The sequence below is a fragment of the Oncorhynchus kisutch genome, unplaced genomic scaffold, assembly GCF_002021735.2.
Source record: "Oncorhynchus kisutch isolate 150728-3 unplaced genomic scaffold, Okis_V2 Okis03b-Okis08b_hom, whole genome shotgun sequence".
Lineage (NCBI taxonomy): Eukaryota > Metazoa > Chordata > Actinopteri > Salmoniformes > Salmonidae > Oncorhynchus > Oncorhynchus kisutch.
In genome coordinates, this window is record NW_022261980.1 from 4314844 (window position 1) to 4321760 (window position 6917).

Below are 6917 nucleotides of genomic sequence, written 5' to 3' on the forward strand. Positions count from 1 at the left end.
ACAAGACGAGGACAAAAGACGTCTGAACTGCTATGCCACCTTGGATACATCACAATACTGTGTAGCCCTCTGAGCTAAAGCCTAGGACCACTGGCCATATTAGATTCCCTAAACCTGCTTTGTGCATTTTTCCATGTAAAAGCCATAAACATCTTTATCTAACCTACATTCTATTAATTATGTAAAGGGCAGGTGCTCAGAGGATATGTTCCAAATGGCACCCTATTCCCTACATGGTTCACTATGGGCCCTGGTCAAAAGAAGTGCACTATATAGACAATAGGGTGCCATTTGGGATGCATAATTATCATTGGCTTTAGTAATTCCAGTGACATACACTTTTTTCCTATAATCTCGCAAATCTCCATTTTGGACGAGACTGACTTTATGACCAAAGTTATCCTATTTACACTTTGTAGTCAATGTTGACACTAGAATAAATGTTTCTGTCTCATATCGATGCCACACAGGACATTTTCTAAACGAGAAGTGATATTTCAGGGGCAGTCGTGCTTTAATAAAAGGGAGCATAGAAATATCAGAAATAGAACATATATACCGCTTCTCAGACTTGCTTTCATTGAGAATGACAGATCTATAACGTACATTTCTACGTGAATTTGGTATTGTCTCCCAAAAGCTACATAACCAACTGTGTAGCACATTGTTATTCATAGCTAAAAGGAAGTCTGTCAGACACACTTGAGAGCTTAGAAACTTGCTACGCGAGGCTACATTTTCTAAATCATGGGCAAACTGTCTGTCTTTTTGTTTGTTCTTTCCTTTTGCACCATAGTCAAGTCAGGTAATATGGACTGTTTACTCTTACCTCATTAATGATTGTTTTATGTTATAAAATATAAAATGTTCATAACTCATTTTACTTTAACTGCTCTCCCAGGTTCAGGATCACATTCTCTGTGGGCACTTGCAACATATATAAGTGGAGAGACACCTTTCCCTGAGTTTACGGTTGTGGTGATGTTGGATGATGTTCAAGTGACTTACTATGACTCCAACATGAAACACTTCATCTACAGGGGTCATAACACCTCAGACAAAATACATGAGGACGAAGCTCAGGATGGAGCTTATGTATTCAGAATTATGTACCACCACATGAAGGAGAGATACTTTCACCTAAAGCACCACTTGAATCTCACGGAAGGTGTTCAAGTTCAGCAAAGAATGGCTGGCTGTGAGATGTTTGACAATGGTGAACCAGCCCTGATCATGACAAAGAACACTTTCAATGCAGTTTTTTGTAGATCATGCAATATATTACAACATGACACATTTTACATATGATGCTGGTCAACTACTTCAAGGATGGGATGGAATGAGGCAATTACAGGAAAAAATTCTTTATGAGAATGTTTTACTTACTCTTTGCATCAGAACACTGAAGACAATCCTGAAGAGAGAGAAGAACGTTGTGATGCGTAAAGTTCCTCCCAGACTCAGGTTGATAAAGAAAGAGGTTTCTGGAGGGTTTCAGGTGAGCTGCCTAGCATTTGGTTTCTACCCCCGCCACATCAACATGACCCTGCTGAGAGACGGCCAGCCAGTGGCAGAACAGGAGCTGACAGGGGGGGAGGTGCTGCCTAGTGGAGATGGGACCTACCAGCTGAGGAAGAGTCTGGAGGTCAGTACTGAGGAGCTAAAGAAGAGACACAACTACACCTGTACTGCCTCTCACCTCAGTCTGGACAACAAGCTGGATGTCAGTTGGGAGTCTGGGACAGAGAGAGTTCACCTATCCACCCTCTCAGTTCTACTGGTGATGCTGCTGGTTGTTATTCTATTGGGCATTTTCATTTGTGTCAAAGGGAGGTGGAGTAACACTGCCTCACAGTCTAAACTGGTCAATGTTGATGCAACAGTGTCAGAGGAAATTATCCTGTCTTCAGATTCTGAGACCTGATACATTTTTGGGACACTGATGCACCTTTGTCGATTCAGCTCAAATCACAATGAAAATATGACTGCCAGAGCACCTATCAGAGCAGACACAAAATGCATGAATGATTGTTATGGTCAGTCAATCTTCCCTTACCCTCAATAGAGAACTGTAAAGGATCAGTTTGGGGAGACGTAACCAACATCTGGGCATAAGTCCAGAGCTGTCATTTCCAATCATGACTATTCATTAATTTCAGAATGTACTCTATATCTGTGCTGTATCAGCTGATATCCAGTATCTTACCCAGAAGGAGAATCATGTGATCATGTGTATGAGGTCTGTTTGTTATTGGAATGTCTTTACAGTCTCTGTGTTGTATTGTATGTAGTGTATGTTCATCATTACTGCACAACAATACATGTATTACAGACAGTAAAATGTAGCCTAATCGATTAATGGATTGATTCATGCCTACATTTCCACTTTAAGGCTGGACCACAACAATAAACATATGATTTTTAATATAAGATCTAGTTCAACTATTATTTTATGATGAACACTGAATGGTATATCAAAAGGCTGCAAAGCCAGTGTCTCCATTCCACATTCTAAATAAGTATCTTCCATGTTACCTTCTTCCTAATGAACCCAGCTAGGTTAGAACCTAGGTTCTTCTGTGTTAGCCCTCTGAGCCAAATCCCACAACCCCTGACAAAATTCCTAAACTTGCTGCAATTTTAGATATAAAATAAACATCTACATCTTATCTACATTTCATTACTGACATAAAGGGCATGTGCACAATGTCTGTGATCCAAATGGCACCCTATATAGTGCATTATGGGCCCTGGTTAAAAGTAGTGCATTATGTAGGGAATAGGGTGCCATTTGGGACATATCCGTATTTACTGTGTAACTGCTTTCTTCCGCTGATGGAGAGGAGGACCAAAATTCAGCGTCGTTAGTGTTCAACATCTTTAATATAGACGATCAACGAGAACACTACAAAATACAAAACAATAAATGTGAAAACCGAAACAGTCCTATCTGGTGCAATGACACAAAGACAGAAGACAATCACCCACAAAATACCCACAGAATATGGCTGCCTAAATATGGTTCCCAATCAGAGACAAAGATAGACAGCTGCCTCTAATTGAGAACCAATCTAGACAACCATAGACCTACAAACTACCTAGAAAGGAAACAGCCCCAGAAACATACAAAAACCCCTAGACCAGGTGAACACATACCTTCCCATGTCACAACCCTGACCTAACCAAAATATAAAGAAAACAAAGGTAACTAAGGCCAGGACGTGACATACTGGCTTTAGTCAATTAAGTTCCCCAGGTCTGCACACTCCAATGTTTTACCATTTAAACACCTAAAGGTAGAAAAAAAGCTTAATTGTATTGTCTTGGAGACTGATGCCTAATAAAGAGTTAATGTCATTTGTCAATCTGAAATTGGTCAGAGTTAGTGCTTCTACCCTTTTCCAAATCAAGTATTGTTCATTGTGAAACTTGCCTGGTTGTCGTTCATACTTCCTGAAATTGCACTGGGGCACAAAATAACCCAAAATATCCACATCTGACACACACACAGGCACACAGTCACACACACAGGCCGGTACGGACAGACTTGGAGGTCGGGGGCCCCTAGATAGCATGTGAGAAGAAAAAGTTTAGAAAGCTTTAAAACTGCAACATTTTCTTTTAGCCTCATGACAAAATGTGTAGAATAGCATTATAAAACTGCAAAATGTTGTCTCTGCACCATGGCAAAATGTGTTGAAATGTAGGAAGTTAGCTGATTCCTCTCCCCCTCTATCTTTTGCCAATTATTTGGATCTCAATCCTGATACAATCGGCTCCACATTTGACCTCAGTCTGGAAGCTCAAAAATCAGATTGGTTTTGCTCTGAAGTATTGTACATGACCTGCCATTACCATGACAACCATCCCAAAATTTTAAGGAACAGTGACAGGAAATGAGCATTGCATATGTGTGCTACTACAGATGCCACATCCTGAACGTGCAAATCTGATTTTGGTCACATGTAAAATTGAGGTGTGGACAGTTAGAAAAAAAGATGAGATATTTACCAGTTAATTCCAATAGCAAACAATGTAAGATACGTTTTCAAATCGCCCTTAGAAGTGCAGAAAGTAATATGCTACAGTACTGTAAATATACTACAGTAGATTACACAGTTTTCACATTAGGCAATGCACTTACATTACCCAACACAATTGACAGAACATCTATAATTCCCATATATATCCAATGTGTAATCAAAGATGTGATCAGTGAAGACATCCTGTACATTCATTCATGCAAATTTAGATTTTTTTTCATTGTTCCGATATAATTGCAACAGAGGTGTATGTCTGTAATCAAATGTAAGAAATGTAATTAAACAAATTAAATGAGAATGAAAACAAAACAACATTTAGCAGGCATTCATTTGCATCAAGCCTGTCTGGCTAATTGGGCCATACATTCTCATCCACATCACAGTGAATGTGCTCATTGTTCATGCACCGTGGGAGAAACCTTTCGGCATGGCGAATCCAAGCTTGACAATGTTCTGCATTGATGTCATTCATGCCTCGTCCATGGCCAGAAGGAGGGTGGCACACTCATGGGGATGGCGATCGTACACCTTCCACCTCCATGCTGAAAGGAGAGTATTGGTGGCAGGTATAGGGTCATGAATCGGCGATGGGCCCGAAACCATGCCTGAACCACCTCTACATGGTGGAACCTGACATTGTCCCACAGAATGACATAGGTGACCTCTTCACCTTGACAGGCCTGCTTAATTTAATTGAGAAACACATTGAGATGTGCAGCGTTGTAGGATCCAAGTATGGCCTACGTCCTAACACACCATCTTCAGAGATAGGGAGCATATGGAGATGTTTCCCCCACGTTGTCCAGGCACTTGGACGGTCGCCTGATGGCGGATGAGGTTCCGCCCACAGCAACCAACTTTGGCCAGGGTTGAAGCCCGCTTCATCAACAAAGATATACTTGGTTCACAGCAGCATCAAGCAACCATCACCCTCTAAAATATATTTTGATATTGTGAAGTAGCATGTACATCAAATAATAACAGTAATACAGTATATAGTGCTGTACCTGAACATACTCGGCCCGCCAGTTGTTTCACCAGGTCATTGTTTCTCTCAAAAGGCACCAGGTAAATGTGTTTCATAGATACCTGGTGCCTCTTCAAAAGGCAGGTGATTGGATATTAGATAGATATTAAAACAGGTACATTGAAATATAATTATGTTGTGTTTTGGTGAATTAAACCAATGTTCTCATTACATTTCACACTAAACATATATTTGAATAAATGGTTGTGTGCCAAGCTTGGGAGTATGGCTAGACGGTACACTGTCCTTCTCTCAGCACATATCAAATTTGCAGGCTAAAGTTAAATCTAGACTTGGTTTCCTCTATCGTAATCGCTCCTCCTTCCCCCCAACTGCCAAACTAAACCTAATTCAGATGACCATCCGACCCATGCTAGATTACGGAGACATAATTTATAGATCGGCAAGTAAAGAGTGCTCTCGAGCGGCTAGATGTTCTTTTACCATTCGGCCATCAGATTTGCCACCAATGCTCCTTATAGGACACATCAGTGCACTCTATCACTCCTCTGTAAACTGGTCATCTCTGTAAATCCGTCGCAAAACCCACTGGTTGATGCTTATTTATAAAACCCTCTTAGGTCTCACTCCCCCCGTCTGAGATACCTACTGCAGCCCTCAACCTCCACATACAACACCCGTTCTGCCAGTTTCATTCTGTTTAAGGTCCCGAAAGCACACACATCCCTGGGTCGCTCGTCTTTTCAGTTCGCTGCAGCTATCGACCGAACGAGCTGCAACAAACACTCAAACTGGACAGTTTTATCTCAATCTCTTCATTCAAAGACTCAATCATGGACACTCTTACTGACAGTTGTGGCTGCTTTGCGTGATGTATTGTTTTCTTTACCTTCTTGCCCTTTGTGCAGTTGTCTGTGCCCTAAAATGTTTGTACTATGTTTGTGCTGCTACCATGTTGTGTTGCTACCATGTTGTTGTCATGTTGTGTTGCGACCATGCTGTGTTGTCATGTTGTGTTGCGACCATGCTGTGTTGTCATGTGTTGCTGCCTTGCTATGTTTTGGTCTTAGGTCTCCCTTTATGTAGTGTTGTTGTGTGACTCTCTTGTCGTGATGTGTGTTTTGTCCTATATCTATATTTTATATTTAATTTTTTAATCCCAGCCCCCTCCCTGCAGGAGGCATTTTGCCTTGTGGTAGGCTGTCATTGTAAATAAGAATTTGTTCTTAACTGACTTGCCTTGTTAAATAAAGGTCACATAAAACAAATAAATACAAGTATTAAAAACTGGAACAAAAACTGGAACAAAAACTGGAACAAAATGTAAATCTCAGAGGTGATGACGGATGTTCAGGTTGAATACCTGAACACAATTCCTGGTGTGGTTGGTGCCCGGCATCTGACCCAATGGGTGAATGAGAGAAAAAGAGAAAAGTCTATCGGTACTGTTGTTGTTGATAAACAGCACACACTACCATGATGTGAAGCTTGGTTATGTAAGATACACCATAAGAGCTTTCATTCCCAAACCACTGCAGTGTGAGAACTTTAAAGGATTTTGCCGTGTTTCAAGTGTGTGTAGATGAACAGAGTATATAGAAGAACATTGTGTAGAAGGACGACGGTGTTAGTTGTGGTGGGGATCATGATTCTGAGTTCCTGGAGTGCCCTATAAGGGTGAAGGAAATTGGGGTGGCAAAAGTTAGCAGTCAATCGAATATCCTATGTGGAGACGATCAAATCAAATCAAACTTTGTCACATGCGCCAAATACAACAGGTGTAGACCTTACCGTGAAATGCTTACTTGCAAGCCCTTAACAAACAATGCAGTTCAATAAAGAGTAAAGAAACATTTCTCAAAATGAACTGATATAAAAAATAATAA

General features: G+C 40.8%; 1 pseudogene; it reads left to right on the forward strand.

Moving 5' to 3' along the window:
• The first annotated feature begins 669 nt into the window (after nt 1-669).
• Nucleotides 670-2430, forward strand: LOC116359625 (major histocompatibility complex class I-related gene protein-like; annotated as a pseudogene).
• Nucleotides 2431-6917: the final 4487 nt, after the last annotated feature.